General features: G+C 44.2%; 1 protein-coding gene across 2 annotated transcripts in view; it reads right to left on the reverse strand.

Moving 5' to 3' along the window:
• ZNF423 (zinc finger protein 423) overlaps positions 1–20,592 on the reverse strand; it is a 706,298-nt gene that overhangs the window by 636,778 nt on the left and 48,928 nt on the right. The window lies entirely within an intron of this gene.

A 20,592-nucleotide genomic window follows, 5' to 3' on the forward strand; every position in this document is an offset into this window, starting at 1 on the left:
ATTAGAAAGTTACTATTGTAAAATTTCTCTCTAGCATATGCCAAAAGATTTATGCTGTGTCCTTTGTCTTCCCACTGGGTCGCTGTAATGTAGAGAGCAGACACGCTGTCAACAGCTCCCTGACATGACCCAGCAGTGATCAAAGGACAGCTAGAAGCAAGAGAGTCCAGAGCTACAGAAGAAAATTACAGAGCCCGAACTTCATTATTTTTCCTTCAAAGTGCACATACCTCCATATAACAACACACTATATAATCCAAGCTAAGCAGGTCAGCAAAGCCCCTAACCTGAATTTCGGATTTTTCTCATCACAAATTAAGTATATATTGATATTAACTGTTCAGCATTTCTACATTTTTGGTGACAGCACAATTCAAATCTTAGCTCCAAAGAGACCTTAGGACACCACGTTTCATGCTTTATTAAAATATAACATAAGCAGAGAATTCTAAAGGCAAGACTCTAGTGGGCCTTGAGCGAGGGACTTTTTCAGATGGGTGGCTGGTACCCTGCCTCCAAACCAGCGGGTGGCTCTGGCAAGCTAAGTAAGCCTGATAGCTAGGAAAAGTGTATTGCTCCTCAGGTTTTGAGGCGGGAAGGAAGTTGTTCCCAGCAACTGGAGTGCTGCTGCACTGACTGTGGATCCCAGATATTGATATGATTGTGAGCAGTTGGATGTTGACGTTCATTTCCTGAGAGTTAACTTAAGGAACTTGACTTGTGTGTGTATAACTTGGACCTCAGTTAATGGATAAACCTGAAGATAAGTGAACTCAACTGACTTGGGTTTCTACTGGACTTAGATGTATGAAGAAGACCATTCTCTAAGTGAGCTTGCATTTAATTTATGGACCAGTATACCTATTGATTTATATGAATACTTCCCAAATTTGGTCCCAAGGCGGATTACAATCACATTTAATTGCAGTTACCATAGCACCATAAATTAGATTACAATCATCACAGGGATACTGATCACAAATGAGGAAATGGCCAGAGGATTGATATGTTAAGGAGTAGAGTAGAAACAGTCAAGAATATATATGCCTAATCATAAGGCGAGAACCAAGAGCATAGGAGTAAAGTCATTAGGGGTTGATCAGGAGAACTGGTAGTCAATTGAAGGAAGAGGTCTATGATGTGAGGTCTATGAAAAGGCCTAGGTAAATAGCCACGTCAAGGTGCACGCATAGCAGTAGCCTGTTCCATAATTTCGGGGCATAGCAGTTCAATACAGAATCTTGCACCAGTTAATCTGGCATCTGCTAAAGGAGGGGGGAGGATAGGAGGGTCATTTGGGAGGATCAGAGTTCTCTGCTGTTTAAAATAAACCCAGGTTTTGAACCTAAAAGGGACTAAGGTTTATCTAAGCAGAGGCCAGAACTGAAGAAAAATATCAGTCAAATCAGATTAGGCACAGTTAATGCCTACTGACCTTCTAAAAGTGATTGACTTCTAAGAAGATATGTATATGGATTGTTTTCTAATTCAGCATTTATCAAGCAAGCCCTGGAGTACTCTCTAGGCAATCTAGTTTTCAGGATAGCCATAATAAATATTCATAAGTAGATCTGCATGCAAAGGAGATAGATTTGCATGCAGACATGAGTATTTATTGTGAACGTCCTGTAAACCAAATTGGTTCAGGGTTACTCCAGGACTGGTTTAAAAAGCGGTGTTCGAATTGGATAAGGCTCATCCCCAGTTCACAGCAAGTCAGAACACTGAAATCTCCAAGGCCCTTCAGTAGCTTGCACACTTCTTAAACCGTTTCAGGATGCTTGCCAAAATGGCACACTGGGCATAGAAGGTGTACTTCCCAAAACAAAAGGCAAGGAAAAATAATTACAAAAGAATAATCTCTTTATACGTCTCCATTTCTTTTAAGGACAGATTTCAACATTGAAGAACATTTCTTACAATTTTTACAGCTTGAGAAACAAAATAGTTCCTTTCCTCCAAAAAGTTTTCCACTTCTTAACAACCCATTTAGTAACTTTTATTAGAGTACTATTCTTTCTCTCGAATACTCTGGGATTTAACAGTTCTTTCCCAACCAAACCTATAACAAGCTGTGCAGACTACCTGCACCCCAGGAGTAAGATATTTACTGACCCTGACAATCCTCACAGCAGGGGCCTTTTGCAGATGTTACTGATACAATAAGACTGCAGGGCTCCTTTCTAGTTCTTTCTCCTTCAGGCTTTAGCTGAAAGTTAGATTAGATTCATCCCAGAACTGGGGATAGAGCTCTTCCCTCTTATTGTAGGGTCTAAACCTTCCAGTACTAGGACAAACTCCATCATCTGCCTTCTCACTTGCCTTTCTGGAATAGCAACTCCCTCTGGGTAACTTTTGGGTACTTGCCAGGTTCTTATGGCCTGGATTGACCACTGTTGGAAACAGGATGCTGGGCTTGATGGACCCTCGGTCTGACCCAGTATGGCATGTTCTTATGTTCTCTAGGAATTTGAGGATTATTTTTCTCTTTTAAACCAGAGAACAAATCAGTCTGAGGCTCCCTTTCTCCCTCCCAGCTCAAGTTCTCTAGAGAGCAAATTCTACCTTTCCTCTGTCTGGGTTTTTGTTTTGCCCTCTCTCATTCAGTTGGGGTGATGTAGCAAGCTGTGCATTAAAACTGCCCTGAAATTCAGCACACAGTTTCTTACTACACGTGCACAAAAATATTTAAAACTCTCAATGCATCAAACTAATAGTATGCTAATGTATCAGGAGTTTAAAAGAGTAGGCTAACCTGAAACTGTGCATTGAAAACATGGTTAGCACACATAAAAAGCTGATAAACCAGATTTGCTGTGCAGAAAATAGTTTGGGAAGGCATAAATCATATTTTATGCACAGAAAGCATAACTGGTGCACAAGTTAAATTGTCTGCGCATAAATCACAAATATCTTCAGTTAGAAGGATAGGTTTTGTGCTCCTAACTCATGTTGTGTATGTATAAGTTTTTAAAAAGTACAATTTTTATGCACACAAATCATGCTCTACATACGGCAATGTACACAAACCCTATTTTATGTGCAGGAAACCATTTGTGCACATAAACCATGCTTCTGTGCATTGTCAGAAACTTTCAAATACGAAAAATGACATTTTTCAAGGTTTTGTGAGCCATTTTTAATTCATTTCAAATTTAACCAAACAAAAATGGCCATACTCAAGACAGACTACCATTTATTTTAAACAAATACATATCCCTAATATCAATCACACCGTTGAAGTTTAACTTAACTATATATATGCAGTATATACCCAGTGCATCCACCTCCTTATTCCAACCTAATGTAGCCCACATATATTTACTAGAAATCCAGCTCGTATTTATCATATCTATCTATTCATTACTTACGTACTCAATGCCTTGTTACTTTTAGGAAAAGGCAGAATATAAAAATGCTTATAATAAAATATGATTCAACCACACCAAAAATGTTTTGTGCACATAAATGCATATGTATAGAAAATAATTTGTGCATTACCTGTATTTCCTGGGGGTAAATCCCAAGTACAGGACCCTTGAACCACTAACTCCAGGTTCCACTCCGCAGTGGCCCCAAAACGTTCACTCCACCTCTGACCAGAAGTTAAATTCTGAGCGTTAATAAATTTAAAAAAAAAAAAAAGGGGGGATAATAGTGCCTTCATTAGCACTGGACTGCCATGCGAGGGCGCTAGCCAATACATTTTGTTATGCTCAAAACTCAGTGCTGCATTGGGAGTAAAGCGTGCACACAAACAATGTGCACACAAACAATGCGTCGAGCGTACCTCATTACATCAGGCCCAGAGAGAGCGAGAGCAGAGCCCAAGCACTGTCCACCAGAACAGGTTTCACCTTCTGATAAATGATTCCACTCCCTCTACTGGCAGAACCAGGTTACTGCACTCCCAAAGGGCAAGGTACAGAACTAGAATATCCTCCGAGTCTACATCAAGAAGTGCATTTACCCTTTACCAAGGCAAAAAATCCATACATACAGGTTTGTATTACAATTTACTTGTACATTTGGGAAAATTATCCGTATCTTTGCAACGATATGATGAAGGGAACACAGGTCTCAAAAGCTAGACCCTAAAGGGTAGATTTTAAAAGGTGCGCGCCAGTCCATGTGCACGTGATACCCGCCGCGCGCCGATTTTAGAACATGCGCGCACCGGCGTGCTCATGTTATAAAATACGTGGGCCGCGCAAACATACGCGCCGGATTTTATAATCCATGTGCGGGCGCGCACAAGGAGGGGTAAAATTTTGCAAATTCGCACGGTGACGACATCGGAGCTCCGCCCAGTTCCCTCCCAGTCCCCTCCAATTTAGGAGGAAACTGGGAGGGAACTTTCCTACCCCACTACCCTAACCTACCTTTCCCTTCCCCTCTCCTCCCCACTCTCTAAATCCCTTTTTTACCTATTTTTCTTTGAGTTACTTCAGGGCCCGACCCGAAGTAACTTGCGCGCGCCGGCAGCCGGCCGGCACACGAGGCTCCAGGGCAGCGAGGAATGACGTTGTCCCTGCCCGCCCCGCTCCGCCCCGTGGACCGCCCCTCCCCCAAGCCCACCCATTTGTCAGGGCCCGGCACTTATGCGCGTACCGCCACTTATCAGCGTGGCCGGGCCCTTTTTAAAATCCGCACAGGGCCCGGCCACGCACATAAGTGGCGATTTCTACGCGCGTAAAATCCGTCCGTAAAAAATGTATTAAGTTAGCCCGATCAAAAGATATCATCTACAATTTGTTTTGTTGCCCTTCATTTACAAATATATCCCAGTGAGTTAACATAGAAACCTCACTACTTAAAAATATAACATTTCTATCATGATCCCCCCCCCCCCCCTGCTCTGGTAAATTCACACAGACTTGATTCCCCAAAATAAATTTTTTATAAAAAATCTGTAAATGTCGTCCAGACAACATAACGAAAAATGTTACACAGTTTACAAAATCTGCAAACATGTTTTTATCACCTTGGAAAAAAAAAAATAAAACGTGACAAAAACCCCATGTTGAAAGGCAAGAAGCTGAAAGCTCTGTTCCTTCAGAATCAGTAACTGCAGCACATGTTCTGCTCAGATCAAAACAATTTTATTCTTTCCTTCCGGCACGACAGTGCACCTGGAAAGGCTGGCAAGCTTTCCAATGGTCTAGGAGCTTGGAAGGGAAGAGAGAAAAAACACAAGGCCCACTTAGTTACAGAAATGTACTTTTTTTTTTAAGGCCACGGACAAAAACATTGTTTTCCCAGTAACCCTGGATTTTAAAGGGCGTCTTGTTAAGCTCAAAACGCTTTTTGTTCCTCGTTACAAAAGGGGGTTCTCTTTTCCGCGGGGCTGATTCAAACTCTGCCTGACTGCCTACGGGAGAAATGTGCACTTGAAATAAAAGCTCCCTGCCCAATTTGTCCATTTTCGACAAGCATAGCCCCCCTCTAAGCAGGGGGGATAAGCGCAAGGCAGCAGAGGATTCCACTGGATATCGTGCACTGGACCCAATTTGGCTTAAGAAGTACATTTGCAGGGCCCGCACGACTCCCAATTTAAGGCTTATTTTCACACCTTCACCATGTATATAAAAAGCCGACCTCCCTATAAATCAGCTCTGTAAAAAAGGTCTAAGTGCAGTGGGCTATGAAGAATTAACCCTGCCACCCGTCTTGCTCTGTAAAGAACACAAGACGAGCCACAAATTTAACGCCGTCACCATTTCACGGCTCTCACCCTCCACATGACGTGCAAGGCGCCTGGATTCAATTTCCAGATCGGGCCTTCCACTCCCCCAGGCCGGCCAGGGTCGGGGGGGGGGGGGGGGGGGGGATGGGATGTTGGGGAGGCAGTGTTCAAAAACCCCCTGGGGCTGAGGGTGTGTCACCTTGTGAAAGAGACACCTAATATCCGAATGCAGGTCCTATGAAGGCAGGGTTGCAGAAGGAGCCCTACTGCATGCATGCCTCCTCCCCTCCCCCCCCCGCCCAGCCGAGGACGGTCTCTGCTGCAACCACAGGGCTCCCGTAAACGGAGAGAGAGGGAAAAGAAAGTAAGCGGAAAGAAATCCCTGGAGCAGATATAAAACGATGGCTCATGATTGCTGAAGTGCAAGCCACGTTCCAACTGAGCTAGAAGCCACGGGAGTCGATTTTAGAAGGAGCGAGCGGTTCCCGGCATGCACAAAACGGGCGCACCAATTTTATAATGCGCGCGGAGCACGCACGCTATAAGAAATCGGATGGCCGCGTGCACGTGCGGGCGGCGCGCACAGGGGTGGGGGGGGGGGTGGGCGAATTTTCCCTAAATAAACGATAAACGACGCCGGTCCACCAGGCAACGAGGCTGAGGGGCTGCCCTTCAACATCGGGCACTTGAGAAACAATCCCTGTCACAAAACAACACAAAAAAAGAGAAAAATCACTGGGAAAACAAGGAAGATATTGACAACTGAAAAAATGAGAACTGCCCACTATGATGTCACCACGCTCAGCGTTTCAGCCGGTAAACGACGCCGGTCCACCAGGCGTCGCGCGCCTCCGTCGCGCGCCGAAGGGGCACAACAAAGGGGCTTTCCCCTTTGTGCTCCCCTTCGTGCTAACCTTTGTGCTAACCTTGTATGTATGTTTTAGTTAATAATTTAACTTTTAGTAATGTTGTTCAGCTTCTTGCTTTATTTACAATTATTTTGTTACAGATGTTTCAATGTATCAGACTAAGGAATGTTATTTCCTGCTTATACTGTTTCATTGTAAACCGGTTTGATATGCATTTAATGCATGAAAATCGGTATACAAAAATAAATAAATAAATACATACGCACGGCGACACAAATCGGGCCTCCCCCATTCCTTCCCAGTCTGCTCCAATTGAGGAACTTCCCTAACCCCCTGCCAAACCTTCCTTCCCCTGCCCCCTCTCCACCCCGAGCCCTAACGCCTACCTAGCCACCCCAATTTTTTTTTTCTACTGCCGCGCGCGCTTCCCCAGGACAGCGTACAATGGCGCTGCCCCAGCCTACCTCCCCACCCCCCCCCCGCCCCCTTCAGAGGCCTGGCACTTGTGCGCATAGTGGGGTTTACGCACGTGGCCGAGCCCATTTTAAAATGCGCGCACAGCATGCGCAAGGCCCAGCCACGCGCATAAACCCCGTATTTTACATGCGTGGGCCTTTGAATATTTGGGCAACAAAGAGCACGAGAAAGCTGCCAGCCTCCCTTCCCTAGCCCCCCCCCCCCCCCCAGTTAGCTTTACATACAGTGTGAATGGCTGAATACGTAGAATGAACGGCTAAATATATGAAATTTTCAAGATACATACATATATATAAAAATGGAAATAAATAAATTAAAGGTAAACCGCTGCCAGGAAACAAGTGATATGTAGACGGCATTAGCTTGACCTGCTAATTTTGAAAGACATAAAACTGTCGGAGAAGGCGAGCAGGACCAGAACGAGGTGCCACGTCCGCTTCCAAATCCCACAATCCCTGGTACTCAGAGACAAAGGTTAAAAAGGTCCCTGTAATTTAGAAGGCACTGGGGCCCGATTTACTGAAGGTTCTCACCCGGGGGACTCTCTTACAGGAAAAAGCACTGATGGGTAAAAGTCAGGCTCGCTGTACGTAAGACAGGCAGGCTATTTTCATACCTGCATGGTCCCAGATATGCAGGCAGAGCAGGTTTTAATTGTTTACAGGGACCAGGCAGCCCTGACATATGTATAATGGCAAATTAATAATTCTCTTAACACACCAGAGAAACTGCACCCAAATTCTTCTGACTGCATTCAGTCTTAAGAGCTGATAAATTAGCTCAAGAAGAAGAGCCAACGTTACTTGGCCCTCCCTACTATATTCTTGCCTGTGATTAAATAATGACAGGAGCGAAGACCCCCCAGGATTGCAAGAGATATAAATTCATTTAAGGAGATGTTTATATACTTCCTAAAAAGCCACAGCAGTTTACTGTATTAAAGGACGCGCACACGTGTTTGGGAGGGACACGAAGCATAAGTTGGCGTGTTTTATTTTTCAATGACCTGTTCTCCTTCACCTGGGCAAAGCCTATCACCATTTTACCAAGTGAGATTTCTCATCATCACCTCCTGATCCTTCCTTTTTCTCTATTATTATTTCATGGAGAAAGTAGGTTGGATGAAAAAAAAGTATAAACTGTTAACTTCTCAATCTCTTAAGCTGGAAGGATTTTGATTTGGGATGGGAGGGCCGTTTCAAAATTAATCAGACCGATCGCGTTTGATCTGTGAAGACTAATCCAGAATAAAATGTTTAAAAAAAAAAAAACTAACCAAAATCAATTTTACAGGGATGGTAACTTTAAAACCACCGCGTGGATGCCCGTGCACGCACGTACGGGCTCGCGAGCAAACCTAATGCTGGAATTTTAAATCATGCGCACATTTACACGCCTATGATTGCAAATACGCCTACCGCGCCCATGTGTACTCCAAATTTTAAGATACACCCTACGCACGTATCTTCCTTAAGAATTTCTCAGCTTTAATGAATGCAGGGAAGCGGATTTTCAAAACATGCTCACATGAAGGACATTCATAGTTTTACCCATAGTTTTAACAGTTTGACCAGTCCGTCTCGAGGTCATCAGGACCCCTCTGGTTCTTCAGCTTTCACTTCCCCCGGTTGACCCAGACCCTTCACCCAGTCGATTTAGGCCTAAACCGATATTTAAGAACATAAGAAATTGCCATGCTGGGTCAGACCAAGGGTCCATCAAGCCCAGCATCCTGTTTCCAACAGTGGCCAAACCAGGCCACAAGAACCTGGCAATTACCCAAACACTAAGAAGATCCCATGCTACTGATGCCAGTAATAGCAATGGCTATTCCCTAAGTAAACTTGATTAATAGCCATTAATGGACTTCTCCTCCAAGAACTTATCCAAACCTTTTCTGAACCCAGCTACACTAACTGCACTAACCACATCCTCTGGCAACAAATTCCAGAGCTTAATTGTGCGTTGAGTGAAAAATAGTTTTCTCCGATTAGTCTTAACTTGCTAACTTCATGGAATGCCCCCTAGTCCTTCTATTATCCGAAAGTGTAAATAACCGAGTCACATCTACTCGTTCAAGACCTCTCATGATCTTAAAGACCTCTATCATATCCCCCCTCAGCTGTCTCTTCTCCAAGCTGAACAGCCCTAACCTCTTCAGCCTTTCCCTCACAGGGGAGCTGTTCCATCCCCTTTATCATTTTGGTTGCCCTTCTCTGTACCTTCTCCATCGTTTATGAAGACTTACACCTCATCAGGAGCAGAAGTAACCATATGTGGCTAACAGACCATTGGGCACTGCAGGGGCTGTTTTTAAAATACGAAGTCAGAGAGGTCATGTGACGCAATTGTGGAGTAGGTCGTGTGCCTGCCTAGCTCCGGATCCCCACCTCTCTTTTTTCTCATTTGTTTGTGGATCCAGTGCTGAGCCATCTTTCAGTTTCCAGCGGGCTTACCTCTCATTCTTCCGTGCACCGGCCAGATTTGTTTTCGAGCCTGCACGTCACTTTTATGGCCTCAAAACATCAGCACCACAAAAAAGAAAAACTGAAAGCAGCGGGACACAAAATGGCAGCTCCCCTTAGCACTCCTCTGTCCCCGGACGTGGCGGAAGTCAGAGGTACGGAGGTGGCATCAGCAGTCATAGCAGCCCTGGAATCTGAATTCGATAAAGTATATGGTAAATTTGACGAGGTCTTTTCTTTTCTGGCTGAAGCTGTTGAACAAAACACAGGATGTGCAAACGCACATTGTCCAAGCATCACCGTGGCTGACGCGGAAGTCCATGTGAAGGCCCTGGAAGCAGAAGTGGCCTCGCTAAAAGCTGATCGGGACTCACAGTCTCAAAAAAATAAACAATTTGGAAAATAGATCCTGCAGGGATAACTTGCATTTTATTGGAACTCCAGAACATGTCAGTGATTCTGCTCTCTCTGACATGTTGGAAGAATGGCTGCCCCGTGCATTGCATCTAAGAGTAAAACATGGCAAGCTCAGAATTGAAAGAGCTCACTGTTTAGGGCAAAAGTCAATGCAGAGATTATGATTATGTCCAATAACTGCTAAACTACTAAATTCTGCCCACAAACTGGAAATTTTGCAAGCCTATCATAGACAACATAGATCAGAGTATGAAGGGGAAATATAATGATCTTCCAAGACTATTTTGCAATTGTGGCTGCAAAACACAAGGGCTTTGCGTCAATTTGTAGCCAGTTGATTGAGAGGAAGATTCAATTTATGCTGCAATTTCCAGCAAAACTTTGGATCAACTACAATAACACAGTGACCATCTACGACTCCATGGAAGATGCTGAAGCCTAACTACGTTTGTTCAAGGTCCAGACTGGCTGTATAAACTGGACCGCTGTGGGCAATACAACGTGAATCCAGTGACCATGGGACATTCGTCAACATGTCACTGTTGCAGATTGATTGTTAGTTCAATATTTCCTGTATTTGATGGCCTAATCTGGCAATGTGTTGAACAATTGTTACTTCTTTCCGTTGGATTAATAAGCCATCTTGCTCCTAGGCAATTGTGGGAGACGGGCGACCATATTCACAACAGAGATAGCCTGGATTTATTTGTGACAAGTCCATTCTTGGCCTGTAGATGACTATGTTAAGTTCTATGGACTGTATTACGAGTTTGGTTTGTTTGGTTTTTTGTACATGGTGACTCTTTATTAATCTATTTCCTTGTTTAGCTTGATTGCTGGCAATGTAATGGGAGGTAAGGATCTCCATGATTGATAGTAGACCTCTAATCCCCCTTTTGTGTGGGGGACAATGCTTGGAGAGAACAGGAGAAAAAGGCACAAGGGATGGGGAAAGGGCAAGGAGGGCTGATGCAAAGCAGAGCTGAGGGGCTACATATGGCAGTTATGACAACAGAAGAGTTTCTTTGCATCCAGATAGTTCTGGAGGTCAGACCTCAGTGGTCTGATCCTAGGCTGAGAGTCAGACAGGGAATTGGGACGAGCTGTTATAGGAAAGTTGGAAGTGGACTTTGGGTGATGAATGGACTGCAGCGGTCTTTAATTAGACTGGCCACTTGGAATGATTCCAGCCTTTGTTCGGTGTATAAGCATTATAAGGTATTGCAAACTTTATGCAGACAAAAAGTGCAAATAGCAATGTTGCAAGAAACCCACGTAGATGAAATGGAACATAAACTCCAACAGGGATGGGTCGGTGAAGTATATTCTAGGGATGTGAATCGTTTTAGGACGATTAAAATTATCGTCCGATAATTTTAATATCGTCTTAAACCGTTATGGAACACAATACAATACAGATTCTAACGATTTATCGTTATAAATCGTTAGAATCGTGAGCCGGCACACTAAAACCCCCTAAAACCCACCCCCGACCCTTTAAATTAAATCCCCCACCCTCCCGAACCCCCCCCCCCAATAACTTAAATAACCTGCGGGTCCAGCGGCGGTCCGGAACGGCAGCGGTCCGGAACGGGCTCCTGCTCCTGAATCTTGTCGTCTTCAGCCGGCGCCATTTTCCAAAATGGCGCCGAAAAATGGCGGCGGCCATAGACGAAAAAGATTGGACGGCAGGAGGTCCTTCCGGACCCCCGCTGGACTTTTGGCAAGTCTCGTGGGGGTCAGGAGGCCCCCCACAAGCTGGCCAAAAGTTCCTGGAGGTCCAGCGGGGGTCAGGGAGCGATTTCCCGCCGCGAATCGTTTTCGTACGGAAAATGGCGCCGGCAGGAGATTGACTGCAGGAGGTCGTTCAGCGAGGGTTCCGGCGCCTCGCTGAACGACCTCCTGCAGTCGATCTCCTGCCGGCGCCATTTTCCGTACGAAAACGATTCGCAGCGGGAAATCGCTCCCTGACCCCCGCTGGACCTCCAGGAACTTTTGGCCAGCTTGTGGGGGGCCTCCTGACCCCCACGAGACTTGCCAAAAGTCCAGCGGGGGTCCGGAAGGACCTCCTGCTGTCCAATCTTTTTCGTCTATGGCCGCCGCCATTTTTCGGCGCCATTTTGGAAAATGGCGCCGGCTGAAGACGACAAGATTCAGGAGCAGGAGCCCGTTCCGGACCGCTGCCGTTCCGGACCGCCGCTGGACCCGCAGGTTATTTAAGTTATTTGGGGGGGGGTTCGGGAGGGTGGGGGATTTAATTTAAAGGGTCGGGGGTGGGTTTTAGGGGGTTTTAATGTGCCGGTTTTTCGATTTTTAACGATTTTTAACGATTTTTCACGATATTTTACCCCCCCAAACGGCAACAATACGATTCCCTCCCCCTCCCAGCCGAAATCGATCGTTAAGACGATCGAGGACACGATTCACATCCCTAGTATATTCTTCCCAGGCTTTGTCTAAGAAATCTGGAGTAGCCATTTTAATTGTGAAGCAATTTGCTTTCCAATTGAACCAACTGATAACTAATCCAGACAGCAGATATTTAATAGTTATGGGTACACTATTTGGTCAATCAGTAACTTTATGTATTATCTACAGTTCGAATCTATATCAACATTTTTTTTTTCATGACCCTGGTGAAGTTAATAGCTGACAAAGTTCAAGGACCTATAGTGATGGGAGGGGATTTTAATTGTGTGCATGATCCTAAGTTGGATAGATCCTCAGGGCAAGGCACGATGGGGGACCATCCCATCAAAGTTTCTTATGTCTGTATTAACCTGGATTTGGTTGATGTGTGGCGTACATTGCACCCTGGGGATAGGGAGTATACCCACATTTCCAGGGGCGCATGGATCCCACTCACACATAGATTAATTGCTCATTGACGGCCTCACTTTCTTGAAAGTTACACATGTTGAGACTGGGCCCCTGGAGGTTTCTGATCACGCCATGGTGTGGCTCGATATAGAGGGGTTTCGCCCAGCTGAAACAAATATTCTGTGGAGGTTTCTCAGATATCTGTATAAAGATCCTAGATCTAGGGAACATAGTCATAGGAAGTGGGAGGCATATGAGAACAATGAGGCTCATAGGGAAAAAGCTACTCTTTTCTGGGAAGCGGCTAACATCTTATGTTGCTGACCAGAAAAAGGCCCTGTCTAAAAGAGTGCTATTATTGGAGCATCAACTAAAAAGGGTAAAACGTGCCTATGAAACTCAGGTGACATCTGCTAACAAAATTAAATTTCTAGAAGTCCAGACTGCACTTAATTCCCTTTTACATAAGTGTGCCCAGAAGTTGTTGCTGTATTACAAAGTGAGATTTTATCAATTTGATAACAAAACAGGAAGGATGTTAGCCAATCTAACGAAATACTGGGGTGGCCAGAGATATATTAGGGCATTGAAGGGGGAATCAAGTGAGATCAAAAATTCAACCAGAAATATTAGTGAAATATTTTGCTTATTCTATAAGAGTTTGTATAGTGACTTCTAAGTTGATGAAAGGAACACTGATGAGTATTTAAAGAAGGTTAATTTGTCAAAGCTACAGCATTCCCAGAGGGAAGAGTTGAATGCCCTGGATTCAGTTGGAGGAGATCCAATAGGTAATCTAACAAGCACCACTTCTGAAGACACCAGGACCTGATGGGTTTTCTGGGACTTCTCTAAGTTAATGGGGGATAGGATCCTACTACCTTTGGGGGAAATATATGAAGAACTCATAGCAAAAGGATATTTCCTGTGGGCACTCAATCTGGCTTATATCATAGTTTTTCCTAAACCAGACTGTGATCCATTATTACCTGGGTCATATCGACCTAACTCACTTCTAAATTTTGAAATCAAATTCTTGGTAAAAATAATAGCAGATAGGCTATCTGGATACATGCCGGGCCTGACTGGTGAAGGCAAAGTGAGGCTTGTAAAAGGAAGGAATTCAGTGTTTAATAAACGAAAAGTGGTGGCCTCCATGGTGTCTAGTATAAAAAGATAGTTTGTTCTCTCTTCTTCTTAGTTTTGATGCTGAGAAGGCATTTGACAGAGTTAATTGGCAGTTTATGTGGGCAGTCCTTAAAGCAGTAGGCATCAATAGCTATTTTAATGCAGTGTTGAAGTTGCTTTACAACAACCCGACCACATCCATTTTGGTAAATGGGGCTCCATCAGAGAGTTTCAAACTTTAGAGGGGCACCCAGCAAGGGTGCCTACTCTTCCCACTATTATTTCTTCTTAATCATTGTCAATAAAGGTTCTAAAGTAAGAACAATGATGCCATCAGAGGCATATCTCTGGGAAGGGATATTATGGATGTGCACACCTCAGTACCGGCTTTGTTAGATGAGTTTCAGGCCTATGGGGTTCTATCCAGGTTCAAAATTAACTTAGATAAGATGGAAGCCTTACCAATGACAGATGCCATCAAGGCATTATGTGGGAACTGTTTTCCTTTCAGCTGGGCCACAGATTTTTTTTTTTTTAAGTATCTGGGGATAATTTTACATAGAGACTTGTCTAAGATACAAAAAGAACATTTTAGATTGGTGATCCTTCACAATTCCACACTTTTGAACTCCTGGATGGATCTCTGTTCTTGCTCGGGCAAGTGAATTTATGCCAAATGTCAATTCTTCCAAAGTGGCTATATCTATTTCAGACACTGCTTTGTTGGCTGACAAGGGGGGAGGTAGCCGTGATTGAGAGACAAATGCGCTAATTTTTGTGGCGTAGGATCCGACCTCTGATGCAATTGGCCCAGTTAATGAAGAAACGAGAACATGGCGGGCTGGGACTAGCAAATATTACAATAGGGCATGTAATATGAGACACGTGGGAGACTGGTTGATGGGGACAGCTTAGACATGGAGAAGTGCCTGATCATTCCCCAAGAGTTGCGCTATGATTTGCATAGATCACATTTAGCTTTGCCTAATCATCTCCAACACAGTATTCTTAGTCCCAGTAATAAAAACATGGCATTGGTATTGTAGGGATGCCAAAGTCGATTTCTGTAAATCTAATTTTTTGCCCATCATGGGGAATGCGGACTTTAGCCTGGGTTCTCACTTCTGACCCTTTCAGGACTTGGTGCCTAGAGGTATACGCATTATAAAGTACATCCTTACTGAAGAGGGTTTGATTTTGTCCTCTACTGAACTTTGCTCCAAATTTAACATTTCACTAACCCAGGGGTTCTCCTACTTTCAACTATCATTACCTCAGGTATCTAGATTTTGTTGCCTTATGAGGCAATCAAAGGGAAATTCAATTAGAACTGTTTGATGTGGATGATCCTGATCACCATTCCATTTCTTTTTGGTATAAAATGTTAAGGAACCCTCATTTGGAGCCTGATTATGAGAAGGTGGCATTGAGTAGGAATCAGGAGTTAGGCATAGGAATAACAAGTGAATTGAATTCAGTTGAGAGAAACACAGTTTAAATTTTTGCTTAGGGCATTTTACTCCCAAGCTCAAGTGTTCAAATGTAACCTTGTACCTTCGGAATTACATCTGAAGTATCAACAAATGTTGGGAACATTGGAGTATAGTTTCTGGGAGTGTGAACATATCCAAGTTTACTGTAGGGATGTGCAGAAATTGCTCTTTGATGTCACAGGTGTGGCGCTCGCCTTTGATGTTAGTGTTATTTGATGATTTACGCACTTATACTTTTCCATCAGGTTATATAAAATTATGGTGTAGAAAGGTACTCCTGCCGGCCAAAGAATGTATCTTACAAAAGTGGACGACAGGAGACTTCCCTACTATAGGACAACAGAAGATTATGATCTTTCAGACCTGCCAATTGAAGAAACATGTCAAGCAAATGGAGCTATAGAAGAAACAGTCTTTCTTGAAAATATGGGCTTTATACTTGCAATATCTGTCTTCAAGAGCGAGGAGTTTGATACTGAATGATCTTACTTCATAACTTATCACGGACGATGTTTGTCACCCATGACATTGCATTTTATGATCATCTTCTGATCAACATTGCAAGGGGGATGCGGGATGGTGGGGGGAGATAGGGATGGGGAGGGCAGAGGGTTTTACTTGTTTGTATCTTTGTGACGCTGCATGCCAGGATGTGACAGAGTACATGCACCCTGACTTTTGTAGCTTGTATGGTTTGCTAAAAATTTAACATACAGATTTAATTATAAAATTTTTACCAGCCTACATAGGGCTAAAATGGCTGCCAGTATGTTTTACCTGCAGACTTTATCCCAAATTATCAAAGCAGACCCCGGTACGCCATGCACACACAGAGTTACACCTGTTCTAGAGCGGGCTGCTGAAAATTACCCTCCCTATGGGGCAAATTTTAAAAGCATTGCTCGTGCTAAAAGGCCCATATACACGAGTATCTGGGCTGTGGGTGAGCAACGTGTTTTTTAAAAGCTGTGTATGAGTGCGTGCTCAAGCAAAATAAAAGGGGGCAGTCCATGGGCATTCCAGTGCAGGGCCAACGGTTAAACACATAACCCTCCCTTTTCCTGCCCCCAACTCCACTCCCTGTAACACCTACTTACTATGAGAGTAAAAGTACATACGAAATCGTAATCCATCCATATTTTATGTACATAATACCCCAAAATGATTTTCAAATGGTGATTTACACACAGCAACTGGGTTTTTTGTGTGGAAATCCTATTGAAAATCAGGCCCTAAATGCATAGAAACATAGAAACATAGAAATGACGGCAGAAGAAGACCAAACGGCCCATCCAGTCTGCCCAGCAAGCTTCACACATTTTTTCTCTCATACTTATCTGTTTCTTTTAGCTCTTGGTTCTATTTCCCTTCCTCCCCCACCATTAATGTAGAGAGCAGTGATGGAGCTGCATCCAAGTGAAATATCTAGCTTGATTAGTTAGGGGGTAGTAGGGGTAGTAACCGCCGCAATAAGCAAGCTACACCCATGCTTATTTGTTTTAACCCAGACTATGTTATACAGCCCTTATTGGTTGTTTTCTTCTCCCCTGCCGTTGAAGCAGAGAGCTATGCTGGATATGCGTGAAGTATCAGTTTTTTCTTCTCCCCTGCCGTTGAAGCAGAGAGCTATGCTGGATATGCATCGAAAGTGAAGTATCAGGCACATTTGGTTTGGGGGTAGTAACCGCCGTAACAAGCCAGCTACTCCCCGCTTTGTGAGTGTGAATCCTTTTTTCTTCTCCCCTGCCGTTGAAGCTATGCTGGGTATGCGTGAAGTATCAGTTTTTCTTTTCCCCTGCCGTTGAAGCAGAGAGCTATGCTGGATATGCGTGAAGTATCAGTTTTTCTTCTCCCCTGCCGTTGGAGCAGAGAGCTATGCTGGATGTGCATCAAAAGTGAAGTATCAGGCACATTTGGTTTGGGGTAGTAACCGCCGTAACAAGCCAGCTACTCCCGGCTTTGTGAGTGCAAATCCTTTTTTCCACATTTCCTCTTGCTGTTGAAGCTTAGAGTGATGTTGGAGTCACAGTAACCATGTGTATGTTTATTGAATAAGGGTATTGTGTCCAGGCAGTAGCCATCATTCTGGCGAGTCACCCACTCTTCATTGCAAGAAATCACAGGAAATGAGGATAAGATCCAAGAAGCAGCAGCTGGCTGGGCACGGGCAGGCATGCACCTCACACTCTCTCTGACCCCCCCACCCCCATAAACACCACCATAGTAGCATAGAACATGATCAGCCAGCAGAATAAAGAGGAGGTTAGTGGCAATATCTCAGGCCCTGTCCTCATCAACAGTATGTTATGTTGTTCAAATGTATATTTATACATGCTGAACCAGATGTTCTCTGAAACATGGAAGACCACCAGGTCTGAACATCCAAGCTTGAATGCATCACTTTTTTGAAGGAGTTAATAAGCGCATGTGGATAAAGGTGAACCGGTAGATGTAGTGTGCCTTATGAGGCAATCAAAGGGATTTTCAGAAGGCGTTTGACAAAGTTCCTCATGAGAAGCTTCGAGGAAAAGTAAAAAGTCATGGGATAGGTGGCGATGTCTTTCGTGGATTACAAACTGGCTAAAAGACAGGAAACAGAGAGTAGGATTAAATGGACAATTTTCTCAGTGGAAGGAGTAGACAGTGGAGTGCCTCAGGGATCTGTATTGGGACCCGTATTTTCAATATATTTATAAATGATCTGGAAAGAAATACGAGAGAGGTAATCAAATTTGCAGATGATACAAAATTGTTCAGAGTAGTTAAATCACAAGCAGATTGTGATAAATTGCAGGAAGACCTTGTGAGACTGGAAAATTGGTCATCAAAATGGCAGATGAAATTTAATGTGGATAAGCGCAAGGTGATGCATATAGGGAAAAATAACCCATGCTATAGTTACACAATCTTAGGTTCCATATTAGGTGCTACCACCCAAGAAAGAGATCTAGGCATCATAGTGGATAACACACTGAAATAATCGGTTCAGTGTGCTGCGGCAGTCAAAAAAGCAAACAGAATGTTGGAAATTATTAGAAAGGGAATGATGAATAAAACGGAAAATGTCATAATGCCTCTGTATCGCTCCATGATGAGACCATACCTTGAATACTGTGTACAATTCTGGTCGCCACATCTCAAAAAAAGATATAATTGCGATGGAGAAGGTATAGAGAAGGGTGACCAAAATGATAAGGGGAATGGAACAGCTCCCCTATGAGGAAAGACTAAAGAGGTTAGGGCTGTTCAACTTGGAGAAGAGACGACTGAGGGGGGATATGATAGAGATGTTTAAAATCATGAGAGGTCTAGAATGGGTAGATGTGAATCGGTTATTTACTCTTTCGGATAATAGAAAGACTAGGGGGCACTGTTATACTCTCCTTCTCCAAAGGGGAGAAGCTAGCAATCTATTATGCTCATCTCAGCCAGAGGAGAGGAGTAGCAATCTGTCGCTCACTCTGCCAGGAGGGCGGAGTTGGCAAGCTGTTCTTCTGTGCTCCTGAAAGGGGAAGGAGTAGCAATATGACATGACCTGCTCCTCCAGAGGGGAGGAGTTAGCTATCTGTGATTCTGTTAGCGAACTGCTGTTAGATGCTCCTGTAAAGAAAGGAAGTAGCAAGCTGTATCAATCTGCTAAGGAGTAGCAATCTGTTATTGGAAGAGGAGTTGGCAATAGGTATATAGTACTTCGCTATGAGATAGCAATCTATCATGCCCCCCGCTACGGAGTAGCAACCTGTATATATATATAAGCTGCTGTCAGTCTCAGAGAAAGAGGAGTAGCTGTCTATATAATACTTCTGTGAGCGGAGTCAGTGGTCTGTAGTGGTTGGCTCCCACAAGGTGACAATAGTGAAAGGAATGACCACTTGGAGGAAATGATGAATCCCTGGTCCGATGGCAGATGACAGCGCTCTCAGGAGGAGATCCTGAGAGGAACCACCGGCTAGGCTAGAACATGAGATAAACACAATAGTTTTTTATTAGGCTGGAAGCTGGACCACCAGAGGTGGCAGTAGTGAGTCGCTGTGTTCGGCAAGGCTGAAGTCCTTCTGATACTGGAATATAATCTCTGGGTCGCTGAGATGTAGAGAGAGACTAGAAGTAGTGAGTAGACAGAGTATACTGGATACAAGATGGTACACTCACAATAGTAGATGTCTGCAATGGTCTCCATGCCACACAGAGTCTTCAGTACATTCAGGAACAGGAGCCGTAGGCGAGCACTGGTTTCCACAAACAGTCTGTAATAAGAACTCACAATTGCTGTATATGAAATGGCTTCTAGAGTAGAAGAGAGTCTGTATAAGATTCTAAGAACATGGGCCCTCGTGGAGCGAGTACCAATTCCTATGTAATAGAACTCACTATGTTCACGTCCGCGATCGCTTCCAGGAATGAAGAGTCTTCCGAGTGTTCTGGCAATCTGAAATCAAGAAGAGAGCGCGGAGCCCCCGTGGAGCGGGTACTCCTGGTAAGTTTGAAAAGGTCAAGCAGTGGGGACGGGTTCCCCGGCTGACTCGGATCGTTGTTGCAAGTATCGTGGACTGCCAAACAAGTCCCGTTGGAGTTCCTTGCTAACTCGTTAGAGGTTAGCAAACAAAGACCTTTTAAAGTGCAGATGGATGACGTCACTAAGGAGGGACGCCCCCGAGGTTCGCGCCCTTGCTAGTACAAAGTCTGAAGCGTGCGCGCTCATGCGCCCTTACGTCATCAGGAACATGGTGGATCCGTAGCATCAGGCCAGCCCGGGGGAACCGGGACCAAGAGGCGGAGAGAAGCCGCGGCTGTACTGTCCCAGGTAGAGAGGATGGAGCGAGGGGTGAGAAGAGGCACGAATGCAACAGGCACTCCATGAAATTAGCATGTGGCACATTTAAAACTAATCGGAGAAAGTTCTTTCACTCAATGCACAATTAAACTCTGGAATTTGTTGCCAGAGGATGTGGTTAGTGCAGTTAGTATAGCTGTGTTTAAAAAAAGGATTGGAGGAGAAGTCCATTACCTGCTATTAATTAAGTTGACAGCCACTGCTATTACTAGCAACAGTAACATGGAACAGACTTAGTTTTTGGGTACTTGCCAGGTTCTTATGGCCTGGATTGGCCACTGTTGGAAACAGGATGCTGGGCTTGATGGACCCTTGGTCTGACCCAGTATGGCATGTTCTTATGAATTGTATGATGCAGTGTGTGCGCACACACAGATGCCACTGACTGCCTCTTCCAAACACA

Source organism: Rhinatrema bivittatum, chromosome 7, assembly GCF_901001135.1.
Source record: "Rhinatrema bivittatum chromosome 7, aRhiBiv1.1, whole genome shotgun sequence".
In the NCBI taxonomy this organism is placed as follows: domain Eukaryota; kingdom Metazoa; phylum Chordata; class Amphibia; order Gymnophiona; family Rhinatrematidae; genus Rhinatrema; species Rhinatrema bivittatum.